The 16,807-nt window shown below is 41.0% G+C and overlaps 1 protein-coding gene across 8 annotated transcripts in view; it reads left to right on the top strand.

Moving 5' to 3' along the window:
• POU2F1 (POU class 2 homeobox 1) overlaps positions 1 to 16,807 on the top strand; it is a 109,879-nt gene that overhangs the window by 24,844 nt on the left and 68,228 nt on the right. The window contains exon 1 of one of the 8 annotated variants that reach the window (XM_048930128.1): positions 11 to 4,502. The exons of the other annotated variants lie outside the window; for them this stretch is intronic. The gene's annotated coding sequence lies outside the window, so the exon portion shown is untranslated. Of the gene's footprint in view, positions 1 to 10; positions 4,503 to 16,807 lie in introns of those variants that run through there. 8 annotated transcript variants of the gene reach the window in all.

Below are 16,807 nucleotides of genomic sequence, written 5' to 3'. Positions count from 1 at the left end.
GTAAAGTATCTTTAGAATGAAAAAAAAAAAAAATTGCCTAACTGCTTACAGTTCTGGTTTGATTTCTGTAGGCGTCATAAAGTCCAGAGTTCATGGTTTGACTGGGAAAGGATCTCAAGCTTAAAAAGAGAATGAGAGTGTAGGGGTCTTATGGTTGTGGTGTGGGTGGGGAGCTTTGTTGTTTGCTGTAGGCCTGAGATAGCCCTTAAGTTGATGTATTTTAAACCCCAAATACCAGAGCAATTACCTGGTTTTGGTAACGTGGTTTCTGGATATGTTCTCTGAAGGATGCCCAACAGATATGCGCAGCGAAGAGAAGGAAATCGTTTGAGAGGACATCCATAATTCGTGTAGTAGCTTAGAGAATAGAATGCCTCTGAGTGGAAGGGTGACTGCTGTGCACATCACAGGAGGAGGAAGACTCTACAGAAGTGATTTATACAATATACATATTCCCTGTATGAAAGCTAAGTGAGCTTATGCCTGGAAGCTGCACTAAGAAAATAAACGATGAGACTTCTTTTTAACTTTAAAATATTACCACTGCTGCCTCCAGTCAGTGTCATGATGAACGACTTGTTTTAATGCTCTGTATTTGGGATTAATGCAGTGTTCTTTATTTGGTTTGCTTTGTGTACTATTCCTTGATGGCTGATTCAAGTACGGGATGTGACTGCACTGCTTTTGCACTAAGTGTTAAATGTTAGGTGTACTCCAAAAGTATTCAGAAGATGTACTTTGCACCTGGTGTGCATTATAGTTTAGGACCAACCTGCTGAAGTTTTTGGACTGTTCTGTATCTCTGTTGTGTCATGATAGGTGTTGGTTGTCTGTTGTTTATTTTCTATCTGTATACTTGAAAGGTTCTTCATCCTGCTTTTAGCTGAGATTTGTCAGATGTTGTTTTTCAGGACCGCTTTAAGAAAGATGAAATAAGGTATACAAATCAGATCTTCTACTGCATTAAGGAGATATTTATTATCTCTGTCTTTAGTAGTGTCTGCTTCTTGTACATTGATTGTTTTTCTGAAATCTTTGTAGTTTTCAACCAATCTGACAGAAAGGCAAGCGTAGTTAAAAAACGTGTTTTGCAGGTTCCATGAAAGTAGGTAAGGAGATGAGAGAGATCCCAGGGAGGTGCTCTCAGAGGAAGGTGGGCACATGTTACAGACATTTAAGAGTTAATGTTATTAAAGCTATCCTTAAAAATATCCTGCACAGGAAAAGATTCAGTCAAACATAATATATGAAAATATAGCAGACAAGGCAGTGTTCACAGAATGATCCATTTAAGTTGGTCTCTGTAGTCATAAACATATTTTCTTCGCCAGCTGTAGGAGCTTAAATGCCTGTGATTGCAATTCTCTTTGGAATGTGTGAGATATTTGGGTGGCAAAGATAAACTTTGTTTGCAAGGAAACAAGTGTGGGAGCAAACCAGTTACCAGAGAAGGCAGCAGAAACTTTGAATTCTATGCCTCTACTGTTGCCCAAAGTTCCTTTAGTTATAGCCTCAAATACTTCAGATTTCTGTAATTAGTACACTGTAAGTATTCCAGTGCTGTCTGCTTCATATGAGTGTAATGCTGCCAGTATTCAGAGTGTTTTATAAGTGTAAATAATACTCAAGGGCACTCCTGCTGCACAAAACATATTTTCAGTCTTCAGTTACTTACATTGCTGTGGAAGCTCTTCCATCCTTTTTGTTTCCACTCGGTATGTGTAATCTGAAATACGTTGCCTAGCTTACAAAGTGGGCTTTATAGGGCAGGCTCTGTAGCTACGTGTGGACTTCCCCCAGGTCACTTTCTAAAGCAGAATGATTTCATAGAACAAAACTGGTAATCATAGGAAGCAAGCTTAATATAAAGAAGCTATATTTTTACCATTTCTTTTCTGTGATGTTTATCAGTTTACCTTACAGGTAGTATCGATGATTTTAGACTCAGGTTACCTGGAACTGGTCTGCCATGTCCTTTACAGAAGTAGAAAGCTCCTTTTCTTTTTCAGAGAAGGGGGTAAAAAGGGTATATTGAGGGACTTAATATTAAGGGACTTGAAGCTACAAATTGTAAACTGAGTGAGAAATTTGGCTTAATCCTTAGATTCGGTAACTTTGAGTCTCATTGTTTTCCCTATATACAGAAGATTTCTAATAGATATCTGATCTCCTGAGGAATTAGTACAGGTTCTGAAGTGATAACATGGAATCCTGCCTTGAAAAGCAGTGGCAGTGTGAGAGGGGAGACCTCTCTGTGAAGCAGTGACAGCTGAACTCTGCCGAGTCGGTGGTGGTGCTGGCAGTCTGCTAGGCCCTTGCTTGACTGTGCGTTAGTGTGCATGTTGATACAGTTTGCGTGGTCTAATTGGGCATCTGGGTTTTTAAACAACGTGCAGGGTCATCATAGAGGGGCTGTGCTTAAAATGGGAACTCTATGATATTCTAGGAAAAAGGAAGGGAATTGTTTTTAAGTTGTGAAATTTGCTTAACGAATTTGAGTTTGGGTACCTTGTTTTGTTCAGAGGGAGAGAAGATTTCAAGTCAGAACAGTAAAGTGATGAGAAGAGTATTACCAAGAGGGCCTATTGCAGAAAGTAGCATCCGTAAAGCAGTCTGAAAATAGCCTGCTGTGGAAATAGTGTGCATGTATGTTGTCAGAGTATGTAGATCAGTAAGGAGACAGGGTAATTGTCAATAAGGGACAGCTTAAGATCCTTATGCATTAGAAATCTTTCATGGAATTAACTTCACGTGATTAACTATTAATAATTTATTGTGATATTGACACACGTGTCAGTACGCTTTGCAATCTCGTATTTTATTGCAAATATTATTGGCAAGCAATTTCAGTATATACATCATAGATAAAAATCCACAGAGGAATATATAAATTGCATCCGTGTAGCTGCTGCACAGTACGGAGGGGAGGAGGCGGCCTGGAGAGAACAAAAAAGATGCTTGAGAAAAGTGCAGGCTGCAGTTACGAATTATTTCATATAAGTATTGCCTATGGCATGGATATTTAAAGAGGGCGAAAAGCCGAATATATTACGAGCGCTAATATTAACCGCTGTTGGAGCGTGCTCAGCCAATTTAAAGCAGAGGGGACCAAACTTGGAAGCCTGCCTCGTACATGCCCTAGTGTTTTTTCTCCTGCTCACCACGTTCTGTAAGACAGCGCTTGTCATTGCTCCGGGTTTGGAGGAGCTGGTGGCCCTGCGTTGTGGCCAGGCCTGTGAGCTGGCCCCGCAGATGGCGCTGGCTCTGCTGCTCTTGCTGCTGGCCGGGTGCTGTGCTGGGAATGCTGATGGGGCTGTCTGGAAAATATGTGCCTTTCAGGTGGCTGCTGGAAACCAGATGGTTTTTGATAAGATTTTGATAAATGTATTGGGATCCATCGAGAATAAGATTTAACATGAAAATAAATAAAGAGCACCCAGGGGAGTAATTCTATTGTGTTTATATTCCATAGTTCAGATAGGGTTTTTTTTTTTTATATTTTTGTTCCGTTCCTTCTACCTTTCTTAATAAGAGCACGGGACAATTTATCCACACGATGAAATTATATGAAATGTTTTCTGCCCCTTTTTTGAATCCGAAACCTTCAGCGATGCATATAGCACGAGTGCATTTTCAAAGGAAAACTCTTTGAAGTCCTTTTTTCTTTTTTCTTTCTTTGTGTCTCTGTCTCCCCCTTTCTCCATCTTTCCCCCCCCTCCCCTTCTCTCTGTCTGTCAAGTTCAAGAGCAGCTCAGATGCCATGAATTAAGTGAAGCACAAAAGGGGAAAAGGAGACCCTTTTGAAGAACAAAGGCCTCCCATTAGGCTGCCGTGTTCTTTCTCTGACCAAAATTGCTCCCTACATGGTTTTTATTGCTGTCCGCATGCTTGGCACATAAGGTAAATACAGTAGGACCCTCGTTACCTCACACTCTCTCTTCCTCTTCCCTCTTCAATAAATGTTTTGTCTCTTTGATGTCCCCAGTAATTCTTATACTGATTGTTCCCACCCTCATAAAAGCCCCAGGGGTAGTCATGGTGGTGGATAGCATTAGATACTGTGTAAATGCTTCCAGAAAAGAAGACAAACTGCAGCTAAAGAATTTATTTCAGGTGGAAGAGAATGGGAAGGAAATACAGATGTTTTCTTTTCTTCTTAACATGTTGTCTCTGTGTCCTGGCTACACTTGCATATTCCATTGAAGTTCACAATTTCTTCCTGTTTGTTTCAAAAAAAGAACAGAGAAATAGGACTTAATCAGTTACGAGGAAATGCACGCTATGAGACTTGAAAGGTATAGAAATCTCCTCTTGAGCTTTCCTGGTGGATTATTTTTTGTCGTTTATAATTTTGACAGCTATTTGCTCCAGAGTTCTGGTGAGAAGTACCAGCTAAGGTTCAGACCTGGATGGATTGAAATGTGAACTTTGTAGCACGTGTCTCAAAAAGAAACCTGTCAGGCCCTCCTTAATGGAGTGACGCTTAAAAGCAGCATTGAGAGGTATGCATGTGTATTCAAAAACTTAAATTAGTGTAAAACACTGTGCTTTAAACCTGAAGTTTATAATACTTGACAGAAATTTCTAATAGTTTAAAGGGCATTTTCACGATAAAGCTTTGAAAGATGAGAACAATTGCAGTGGGATAGCATAATTCATGCCTAAGTTGTGTGCTTTACACTTTACAGACGATTATTTTCTGGAATTTGTAATTCACCTTCTTCCAACTCGTGCTTCTTCCCAAATAAATAATTTTCAAGGTTATCTCCTTGGTTTGATATGTTTGCTTTGATCTCCTAATTCTGCATTTTCACTGACAGAAAAGCGTTTTTACTAGCTTCAGGAACACAGTTGAACAGGTAATGATTAAAATAAAATGTCATAGCATCTTAATTCTGGTTTTGACACTGCTGCTTGGTGTTAGCACCTTGCCTCATGGATTATATTCTTTCGTGAGCATGTGCTGTTTCGGTAATTCTGGATCATGGTAATTCTGGAGAAAACATCAACAAGACTACTTAAAGAAATAACAATGACTTGAATTGGTTTATTTTGTAGATTACAGAGCAAGGAACATCTACCTTGAAATCTGACTTTTCATGGCAAGTTTCATTTATTTTTTTCCTATTATCAAGTTGCATAAGAAATTGTATAATTTATGTTGTTTGTAATTAGTCAGATTTTTCTTTGCTCTGCGTGGTTGTAAGGTTTTGCACACCCACACAGGAACGCGCTCCCTGCCCCTGCAAAGGAGTTGAACTCGCTTCCCTGTCCACTTGTACCTGGCCCACTTAACTTTCTGCTGAGTGTGTGGGTGAGAAGCAGTGCTGGCATTTAATGAACTTTCACTGTGTGTTTGGTTTGTTTTGATCTGCATTTTATGCAAAATCTGTAATGTCAGGTGTGCTGGTAGAGTACTGTGTAGGTAGCAGGAGTACATCTGATGCGTGTGGATGCCGCGATTAATGGCAGTGGCTGTAGCTGCCTGAGAATGGCAAACAAACCTTTGTTCTGTCATTCCTCTCCCCTATTCTCTTTTTCTGTGATGCATTCTAGTGCTCTGCCATTTCATTCCCCCTCGCTGTGACCCATTTCTCTTCTAGCCTCTCTTGTTGTCATCTGACCGATGTCCTCGTTCTCAGTAGTGGAGCTGGACTTGCAGTCAGCTTCCCAGTCTCACAAATCCTAGCCAAGCCCTGCCTCTCCATCTACCTGCAGGACTGTGCTCTTTGCTGAGCTCAGACTTGACCCCAGGAGCAGATCCTCTCCCAGTTCCTGATCAGGAGATGTGGGTGTTGGCCATGCCAGGATAGTTGTTTGCACCAGTGGCTAGAAGCAGAGCATGGGTGAGAGATGCTGCTGTCACATCCAAGGTTCAACTACAGCAACTGACTACTGTTAATTACCAGTTGCTAGTATGGAGGTGCTTTTTGTTAGGAATTGTGCTGCATACCAAGTTTCATTCACACACTAGCAGTGACAGCAGCCTGTGAGCCACTGATCTTAAAGGAGTAGGTACCATAAAAGGAGGCATCTTTAATGTAGATGGGTCTTTGTCATGTAACTTGGTAATATGAATGTAACACTACCTGAAATTTCTAGAAAGATGAAAAGGAACTTGTGTATCAGTAAATGCTGCCAGTGCGGTGAACCATAAGGGACAGATAGTGTTGAAGGAATACTTAGAAACTAACACAAGTGTTTTTTCCCTCATCTTGTAGTGAACTTGTGCTTTTCAAATTCCATCAGATTATATCATTTCTGTTCTGTAGAACACATGACATGTATGTGAAAAGCATTACTGTTTTGGTGGAACTCTATTTCTCTATCCAATATTTTAACTCCAGAAGAGGACCGCTGCAAATTTTTCAGCATATGTCTGCATGAAACAGGCTTGTATCCTGAATTTTGAGTTTTATTTGGTCATTTCTGTTCAGAGCCCTATGATGCTGTATAATCAATGAATATGAAGATGTTATAATTATGAAATAAACAAGAGAGTTTGACAAAGCAGACTATGATAACAAAAAGAGAATAAATAGAAGGCTTACCCCTATCCTGGGCTCACTCACAAAAGTCCAGCAGAGTGGATCTCCAGACAAGATCCTTCCCCCCTGGTAGCCAGCTCTTAAATAGGTCTAGGAGAGGTGGAGCCAGGCTGCACCCCTTCCAGCAGCACAGGAGAATTGCCTTCACCTGTGCTCCTCTGGCTGACTCAAAGGTGAGTTGCCAAAGGTGATCAATCAGAGGTTCAGGCCGAGACTCAGCAGTTCCCATACAGATGCATAGTAGAGATGCTTTTCACAGAATCACAGAATCGTAGTGGTTGGAAGGGATCTCCGGAGATCGAGTCCAACCCCCCTGCCAAAGCAGGTTCCCTACACCAGGTTGCACAAGTAGGTGTCCAGGCGGGTCTTGAACATCTCCAGAGGAGACTCCACAACCTTCCAGTGCTCCGTCACCCTCACTGTAAAGAAGTTCTTGTGCACGTTTGTGTGGAACTTCCTATGCTTCAGTTTCTGGCTGTTTCCCCTTGTCCTGTCTCCCCACACTGCTGAAAACAGTCTGGCCTCGCCATTCAGCCCCCCATACCTTAGATACTTATAGACCTGCATCAGGTCCCCTCTCCGTCTTCTTTTCTCAAGGCTGAACAGACCCAGCTCACTCAGCCTTTCCTCATAGGGGAGATGCTCCAGGCCCTTCACCATCTTCGTGGCCCTCCGCTGGACTCTTTCCAAGAGATCCCTGTCTTTTTTGTACTGGGGAGCCCAGAACTGGACGCAGTACTCCAGATGAGGCCTTACCAGGGCAGAGTAGAGGGGGAGGATCACCTCCCTCGACCTGCTGGCCACGCTCTTTTTAATGCACCCCAGTAAGCCATTGGCCTTTTTGGCCACAAGGGCACACTGCTGGCTCATGGCCAACCTGTCGTCCACCAGGACACCCAGGTCCCTTTCCACAGAGCTCCTCCCCAGCAGGTCATCCCCCAACCTGTACTGGTGCATGCAATTATTCCTCCCTAGATGCAAGACTCTACTCTTGCTTTTGTTAAGCCTCATCCGGTTTCTTACTGCCCAGCTCTCCAGCCTGTCCAGGTCTCGCTGAAAGGCAGCACGGCCTTCAGGTGTGTCAGCCAATCCTCCCAACTTCATATCATCAGCAAACTTGCTGAAGGTCAGCCTTTTCTGTTGAATTCTTCTTGAAATAAGCCGTAAAACAATAAAACCTTTTGGTAATAGGTTTTAAGTTAAAAAAAAAAAAAAAAAAAAAAAGGTGTTTTGCATGATTACCTGAGCTGCAAATTTTCAGATGTAGTACCTAGAGCCTTGGAGGTTGAGGTCCACAGTGAAAAAGACTCCTATTGCTATTTGTGAAATAAGCTAATCATTCTCAAAAGGTGGTGGTGCAAAGCCCTTCTGAAGGCATCACCATTTTGGCACTTGCAGAAATAGATTTCAGCTGAGATCCGTTCCATAGCTTTAGGAACCACTGAAATGTGGCATGTGGAGATATGAATCTTTAAACCAGCTAAAGAAATAGTTAGATCTGCTCTAATGAAAGTGGGGAGTGGTTGGAACTGTGGGTTTTCTGGTAAGAGTTTAGATGGATTTGAGCCTAACAGCGCTAAAGAGATTCTGCTCTACTCTTTCACTGGTGGTGTATTTCTGCCTTTTCTGGTATCATCTGCCTCTGAGGTGATACACCAGAAACATTCCCTCCAAGAAAAGAATCCTATTCAGCTGGAACAGCAAGCAGTCTTTACCTCATGACCACAAAGTCGCTTAAAGCTAATAGGGAAATGCAAGGATGGAAGAGGAAGAGGGTCAACTGTTGAAATAGCAGCTGCCTTACCTGATCCGGTGAGGACATCACAGGGTGCTGTTGGTGGGTGGATATCCCATCACTGAGCGCCTTTCTAGCCTACATGCTGTTTTTGATGCTGTTTTTCTTTTTTTTTGCTTTGCTTAAACTCCTATAACCCCTCTGAAAGAGACTTTTAAAACACGATTGGGATTCTTGTGTGCTTTTTCCAAGGGCTGTGTTCAAATTAAGGTCGTCTCTTTCCTGTTACATTTTCAAGAGCTCCATTTTCTTGTATGTCTGTAGTATCCTGAGTGCTCCTCGGTGCTAGTGCCAAGCTGCCATATGTGACTCAGCCCTACAGATTGCGTATTTGGTACTGACAGAAAAGGATTTTCTATATCCGTAGCTTCTTCCTGTGAAGTTTTTCTTTCACACTGATGCTACCAGAAACTTCTCGAGTTTGTCTTCATTTTGAACTCTTAGTCATTTGGGAAAGGCTTGCTTATCATAGCGCTGAAATGTGGGGTTGGTTTCTTCTAGTCATTGAGGTTGTGACAGGGCCAGTCTAGGATAAATGGTCGGTTACAATATCTACTCCTTCCCAGAGGGCTAATATTTCTTACTACATTCTTGGTAGAGCTTTGAAACTGTAACTATTCTAATCATGCAAAGTGTAACATTTAACGTTTAGTTTCCAAACAGCAATGAGCAAGTCTTCAGTCACTTTGATCTGTAGGAAGCTTCTCTACCACTTTAATGCCTTCTACATGCTCCTGTTTTTGGAGTTATCAGAAATATTAAGACAGGTTCATCACCTTGACTACCATGCTTGGGAGAGGTGGCTTCTGTCTCCAGCTCTGGTGGCTTTTCTCCCTTTGTGACTTTGGTCAAGATATTTTATTGTAGCTTTTTTTCCTCCTCCTTATCCCAACACGTTTTTATTTTTTGAGATGGAGACAGTGGCATCATGTTCTGGAGACTTTAGACATAACTGATAAAACTAGTTCTGACTTAATCTTGTCAGTTTGGGTTCTTTTGCCTCTGGTCATTTGACTATCTGATCTCAACAGTTCTTAACCATGTTTTTAAGGTCTAAGGAGTCTCCCAAATTACAGTAATGTGCAGTCAACCATCCCACTTTAGATTACCAGTGTCTGATCCACTGAGCTGTTTTTTTTGAAGGCCGAATGCTTTGTTTTAAAGTGATAAGTGGTAAGTGTTTGTTCCAAAACAAATGAACAAAAAGCAACAAAGCCCCACACTGTGATTCTTAATTTTTGATGCTTATTTTTATTTTCATCTCACACAGTTTAAGCTATTCTTGCTCAATTATGATTTATTTGATGTCACTACCCTTCCAGTTTTTTAGTGCTGCATGTCTGAATGCAAAGATTCTTAAAGACTTATTGTATGCTCAGAACTGTTTCCAGCTAATCTGCTCTGTTCTGGGATTGCAATCAGTCCATATCTTTCTTTTTTACGTAGGTCATTGTGAGGCTGGAAGGATTTTCACAGATAATAACTGAGGCGCTAAGGGCAAGCCCATAAAGGTATCTAGATATAGTTCTTCTCTCTCATGGACTTACTTTGTTAAAGGTATCATCAGGGTAAAATTGGTGCCTAATTATCTCCTGTGGATTTTCTCATGTCTTGTCCCCACGTTAGAAAGAAGGAGGTCTGAAACCAAGTCTCTTATGCCAAAAGTTAATGTTGTGTTGAGGGAAAAAAAAGTTCATAGATCAGGATTTTACACCTTTAGGAGTATTAACCCTTACATTAGATTCTCATACTAAAAGTATGAGATGAGAACGGTAGCAAAGATGGCCATGGAATCTATAATTAGATCCGTTCCTTTTTCTGCTTACCATGATGCAGCAGTCTGTACTGAGAAGATGATGGATCTTCTGTCATAATCCCTCTAAGTTAGATCCTTTCTTCTGCCTATGCACCAACATGCCTAATCTTCATTTTAGACCCTGGGAAGTTCTCCGTGACTGCATCTGCTCCTGGGCATAGGCCCCATGCTGGAGGAGAGCAGTCCTGCAAAATGCAGTTTTACATTGAAGTCACATGGATGCCTTCAATATCCATTCTTGGAAAGCTTAATTAACATAACTAATTACTGTTTCAAATAGATTTTTGTTTCTCGACGTGTGTTAATGTATGGTGTAAGTAGAAAGGCAATGAAGCTGTCATGTTTGTGGCTGCTTGTGTCTAAATCTCAGCTCTCTGAGAGAGTTATGGGCATGGCCCAATGTTTCCTTTTTGCAGAAGACGTAGGCATCCAAAACAGAATAACTGCTGACAGTCCACTTAATAAGTAAATCAGTTAGTGGGTAAAACTCCTGTCTCCAGGGTCACCAGTGTGCACTGAAACGTGTGTGTGATCCCAGGCTGCTGTAGGACGGTGTTTGCGGTTGTGCTCGCTGTTGGCAGTGATGCATATGCTTTCTTCGTGCAGCCTTTCAGAGGCTGTTCTGCTTGTTCCTTGGCTTGTCTTGTAGCCACAGCTTGGCTTTGCTTTGTCTCAGCTCAGAAAATTGCTGCTGCTGTTGGCTGTGCAGGTTTGTTCTGTAAGCGCAGGCTGCAGGTCTCAGGAGGAGGGCGAGCCTTGCAGTTCTAATCTCTCAGTGCGTTGCCTCTGGTCAGGCAATGGATTGTTTTTCTGGTTTTGTTCCTCCGGGTGGCATCTGTCTTCAGGAGGAATTTCCTTGCAGCAAAGTATAGACTGCTGAACTGTGGCCGTCTCAGTATTGCTGTTTCTGACTGCTAGGCTGAATTAATTATGTGAGCAGTTATAATGTAGGTGCTCGAAATGTTTGTGGCTGTGCAAAATGGAAGGGTTGCTCTTACAGGAATGTCTTCCCTTCCTCTGCAGCCTTTTTTTTGTTTGTTTTTTTGGTAATTTTTACTTCATTTTTTTAAGTCTTTCTCCCAATAAATAGCATTTCATTTCAAATATGTAAAACTGTTTTCGTGCCATTTGGGGTACCTTTTGTATCTATTAATGCCTTTTATGACCTTTTGGTCAATGTTAAGAGTGTTTCCCATGCCTTCACTGCGTTTCACTGCAGTTTTTTGGCATTTACCTCACTGTGACTTTCTGGTTGAATGCTTTTGTTATAAACTAATCAGCCATTTATTTCTTGCTTAAAGTAGTCTTTAACTCCATATAATTGATTTGGTATTCCCTGAAGGTTTGTCTTAAAATCCTGTTTCAAAGGAATGAAAAAACTGTTATTTAAAAGATTAAGTTCCAGCTACTTCATGCACAGTATTGCGGATGAGAACAGTACATCCATGTTCAGCCAGATGTTGCAAGATCAGCGCAAACCTGACAAAGTCTGGGAGAGATTCTGCTCTTGCTAGGTAAAGACTTGAACAAATACATGTGACTTGCAGCATTCCCCAAAGGCCTAAAGAAATGAATTCTCTCAAATCAGAATGTGAATTCTCTGGGAAAGTTTGCTCCGCTGAGAACACCTTTCATCATCTCCAGGGACTTAAAACTATAAAGGTCTTTGGTTCATAGCAAGCTGGAGTTTACACAAGGCAAGGGTGGAGAAATAATAAATACAATGAAGACTGTAGTGCACAGGTATCGTGTTTTTAGAGAAAGTGTATGTGGCTGTGTTCTGTGCTAGCTGAGTTATCTTGTTCTCTGTTGAAATATTCTGATAGTAGCAAGGGAAGAGCTTTAGACGTTCATGTTTTTTAAATTAAGTTTCATTTTTAAAGAAATGAAGTTATTCTGGGCTAGAATAGTGACTTAAATCATAGGTGCCTTTGAAACTTCGGTTATAATTAAAAAAGAAGACTCAACTCACGTAACTAAAGTCTTCCAAATACAGAACAAACGTATTATACGGTGTTTGTATCTTTGCCCCTGCTGCTCAACAATTTTACTAGGCAGCAGCAAAGTCAAGTTAGCGGGACTTCAGGTAGTCACAGCCTATTTTAGCTATTAAACAACTAAAAACAGCGTAACTTCTGTGCCTTTTGCTCATAGGGAAATCTTGACTATTGATAAGTTAATAGTATGCTGTGTATAAATAGGCTAAATTCTAGAAAAACAATGGAAATGTCACTTGGCCTTTTATTGGCGCATAAAATGTAGAGTAGGGTTACCTATGAAGTGAAGGCAGGCTACAGCAGTACTTTTTCGGGAAAATAATTGTACACGACTGTCATGAAACAGATATTAAAGCGCTACTGGCACAGCTTTGCCTATTCAACTCCTGCTAGGCTTATTTATGCAAACCGTACTGGAGTCCAGGCTTTTTGGAAATGTTTGTGTTGCTCCAGCGCATTTTTAGCTTATTTGATTTGTGTGAAGGTTCCAAGTGGCAATGCTGCTTTAAAATTAAAATGATTTATTTTGCATTTCAGCATGTGGTATTTAAAAAGGTGCGTTGCTCCAAGTAACAGATGGAAACTCTCTTACCTAATTTAAAAGAATTTCCTGAGGAGAAACCTGGAAGAACACTGCATGTGGAAATTTCCTCTTCTTCATGGGGCAAAGTGGGGAAGTATCAAGAAATGGAAGCTGGAACTTGAAAATGGTTATTTTGCTATCTAATAAAACTACTTTTCAGGCCACTAGAGCTGTGAAGTCAACTCTTGTGTCCAGAGAATTTTGTTTAATTTGAGCACAGCGTTCCCCTTTGTGCAAAACTGGCTCCCTGTGGCTTTTCCTCCTAGAGCATGTACTGTTTCAGTCCTTATTTCAAACATTTGCATTCTTTGCACCTACTTTGAATCCTAGAATTTTTTTCTTACACCTTAAGCTTGGTAGACTGTGTATGTGTGAGGATAACAAGGCAGATCTTAAACGAATGACCCATTCACAGGTTGAAGATGAGAAAGTATAGCATCACATACACAGCATATTATGGAGTGGGAGAGAACAAAAACAGATTCAAGAAGAGAGCAGTTGTACCTTTATCTGTTCTGCACATAGCATGAAAATAACATGTAGTGACAGAAGATCGTATTTTCTTTCTTTGGGAATGTATTTTTATTGTTAACCTGCATAAAACCTCTAATTTGGGTATGATACTAAAAGCCCTTGAGCTATTAAACCACTGTTTGACAGAACTTTCGGGATAGGTGTACGTTTAAGTCTGACTTCCAAAGAAATGAGAGATTATTTGATCATGCTGACTGTTGCTCTACCTGTTGTCCACTTGGTCACGTTTGACAGAGGCATGGAAGTCTCAAGGATATAACTAGGTTCTTAGGCATTCCCTAGCAGGTGGTCAAATAGAAGCTCTGCTACTGCTCCCATGAAAAAGAAGAATTCAGAAATCTTATCAAATGTTTAAAAAATAAATATATATATATGCAGGAAAGAGACCTGTATAAACATGCCTTTAAAAGCAAAGAATCATTAAGGCTGGAAAAGACCTTTTAGATCAGCTAGTCCAACCAGCAACCCATCATAGTTGTGTCCTTTAAACCATGTCACTCAGTGCTACATCTGTGCCTTTCTTGAATACCTTCAGGGACCATGACTGCCATCTCCCTGGACAGCCTGTACCAATGCCTCACCACTCTTTCTGAGAATTTTTTCCCTAACCTATACCTAATATCCTAGTATCTAACCTTGCAGTTAGACATTTGTTTCATGTGGTGAAAAGTACAGTTACTTTTAACTAGATCAATTCTTTAATCTTGTCCTTAGGAGGCTCGACAAGCCAACTGAGGGAGTAGGACAGGAGTGCCTGGATTTGTTTTGGAAGATGTGGTTGCCAAAAGAAACGCTTGCCAAAGGATGGCTTCTCTGCCGCATGGATTCTTGTACTGGGGTGATGCAATTTTTTTTTGAGCTGTTCTGGAAATGAGGTCATGCAGAACAGCTTTTTTGTAGGTGGAGTCTGATAGCAAAAGGGACAAGCTCTTGCTTTAGCTATAATCGAGTTAGAAAAAAACAGCTGCAAGATGCAAACATGTTGGAAAGGAACTTTTGCCCACTGAATTTTATTACCGCTAGCTGTGTTTTCATAGCACTTCTGTCCTGCTTTGTTTCACTGGGTAGAAAAAGTTCTGCACATCTTTTTACCAAAATGTGAAAACAGTGTTTAGCTGCCTACGTTTTCTTGAAAGCTTCTGTTCTGAAAGAAGATGGTATATAAAAAGGCTGACTGCTTAAGGAAAATTCTGAAATGGAGCAGTGCTTTGCTGTTTCTTTCCTCCATTAGAATATTACGCATCAGATCTTAGTTCAACCCAAGGTAGATATGTGTATAGTTTGGACTTTATTTTGTTCCTTTCTACCATGGTGCAGAAAGTAGAATCACCCCAGTAACATGAGAAGTTCAAGGATGTCTTTTCATTCTCTGTTGATGGAAAGAGTTGACAAAACTCAACCTTTTGTGGGTGGTTGGCTTTTTCTTTTTTAATCATAACAGTATATCATCTAATTTTAAACATGTTTATCTTTCAGCTGTTTATCAATAAGACCTAACTAGTAATTCTAAGAAATGAGCATTACTTCAGCTGGCTTCAGTCAGTTTAGAAAATGTGTTAATGCTGCGGCAGCTTCTGCTGCGGCTTTCTCTTGGCATTGCTTGGTACGTTACCATTCTGGCAAATTATATGCCTCTCTGGAATCTCTCTGTGAAAGTGAACAGAACATAGAGATGTAATCTTGTAATGTTGAAGTGGCTGGGTTCAGCAGTGAGATGGCTTACTGCCTATGAAAAGAGGCTACAAACTCCACCTGAATTCTACATCTCCTATGACTAAGTTTGATGCCACTGAAAGGACAGACCACTTCTTGGCTGTTTACTCTTTCATTATACAGTCTCCATCCTTGTGACTGTTTTCGATGAGCTCCAAGGCCACTGTGAGGGGAGAAGTAAAGCTATCTGTCATGTTTTGACTGGGGAAAGGAAAGAAAATGAGGACTTTGTTTCAGTGATAGACAGCCATTAGATGGAATTGGTTATAAAATCTAAATATATTGTGAGGCTGTGGTTTAAACAAAAATTTAAAGCAAACTAGACTGTTTTTGTTCAGCCTCCACCATTAGTAGAATTTGTTGTTCTGCATTGCTCTGATGCCACAGACATCCAGGTTAGGGGACTGAGTGTACAGAAATTGTCAGTTGAGTGCTGATATAACTCCAAAGAGTTATGGGAAAAAGGGGGTGGAGTGGTGCAACTTCAACTTTGTTAATTAAGGTTGTCTACCCTGACACATCAATAAAATATTTCAACTCCTTCTATGTTCATATGAATTCAATAGATGGAGTAATTTGCATCCATAATGCTGTCAAGGGGGAAATACTACATAAGTTAGAATAACACAGGTTGCCCAGAGAGGGTGAATGTTTCATCCCTGGAAGCATTCAGAGCTCTGAGCACCCTGTAGATCTAACTGTAGATGTTTCTGATCATTGCAGGGGAATTGGGTTAGATGACCTTTAAAGGTCCCTTCCAACTCAGATGATTCTGTAATTGTCTTCCTTTCTCCCTTTCTAGAAAAGGGAAGTGATGTTTCCCTTTTCCCAGTCAGCTGGAGGTCTTCATTTGACAGCCATGACTTTTCAAATATGGTAGAGAGTGGCTTGGCAACCATCGGCCAGTTCCTTCACGACCCTGGGATGCAGGTTGTCTGACCCTTAGATTTGCTGCCTCTTGTCATTTATCAGAAAGGATACGCTCTCCTTTGCCTGTTTCTTCTGACCAGTGTACCTATGGAATCCCTTCATGTTATTTTTCACGTCCCTCACCAAGTTCAATTCCATCTGTGCCTTGGCTTTCCCTGTACCGTCTCTGCGTGTCTGGATGGCATCACTGTGTTCTTCCCAGGCCATCTATCCTTGCTTCCTCTGCTTGTGCTTTTCCTTTTCCCTCACTTTTACTGGCAGGTCCTTGCTTAGCCATGCTGGTATCCTGTCTCCTCTGCTTGATTTCTTATGCTGGGGGACGGAGAGCTCTTGTGCTCTCAGAAAGGTGTCCTTGAAGAACTGCCAGTTCTGTTTTGTTCCCATGTCCCTAAGGACAGTCTCTCAGGAGATCTCGTCCAGTAATTTATTAAACAGCCAGAAGCTTTCTCTCCTGAAGTTCAGAGTCTTGACTGCATTGAATGATGTTTCTTCAGTCCTCATGAAGAGTGAGATACAGTGAGAATAATCAGGAGCTTGTGAAAATTATGAGTCAATGAAAGGCATAAAGGAGGCTCTAATGGATAGAAGCTACTTGACTGGGGCTTCAGGGAGTCAGTATGAGATGTTCTTCTTGGTGTGGTCCTGGCAATTGTGTTCCTGTGGTGATAGGAAAGCACTCGGTTATCTGCCTCTTGTGCTGCACTTGTATTGGACAGATGGAAATCAAAATACAGATCTTATACTTCTTGCATAATTAACATTTGCATCTCACTGCTGTGATATGTAGCTGAGGCCAAAAGATTAACAGGATCAGGAAAAAAAGGGGATTATTCATTTACAGTACATTATGTTAGGTTAAATGAAAGCTTTGTAAAGCCTTTGTAAGGAATT

This window comes from Lagopus muta, chromosome 1 (genome assembly GCF_023343835.1).
Source record: "Lagopus muta isolate bLagMut1 chromosome 1, bLagMut1 primary, whole genome shotgun sequence".
Lineage (NCBI taxonomy): Eukaryota > Metazoa > Chordata > Aves > Galliformes > Phasianidae > Lagopus > Lagopus muta.
This window is presented reverse-complemented; position numbering and strand designations above follow the sequence as displayed.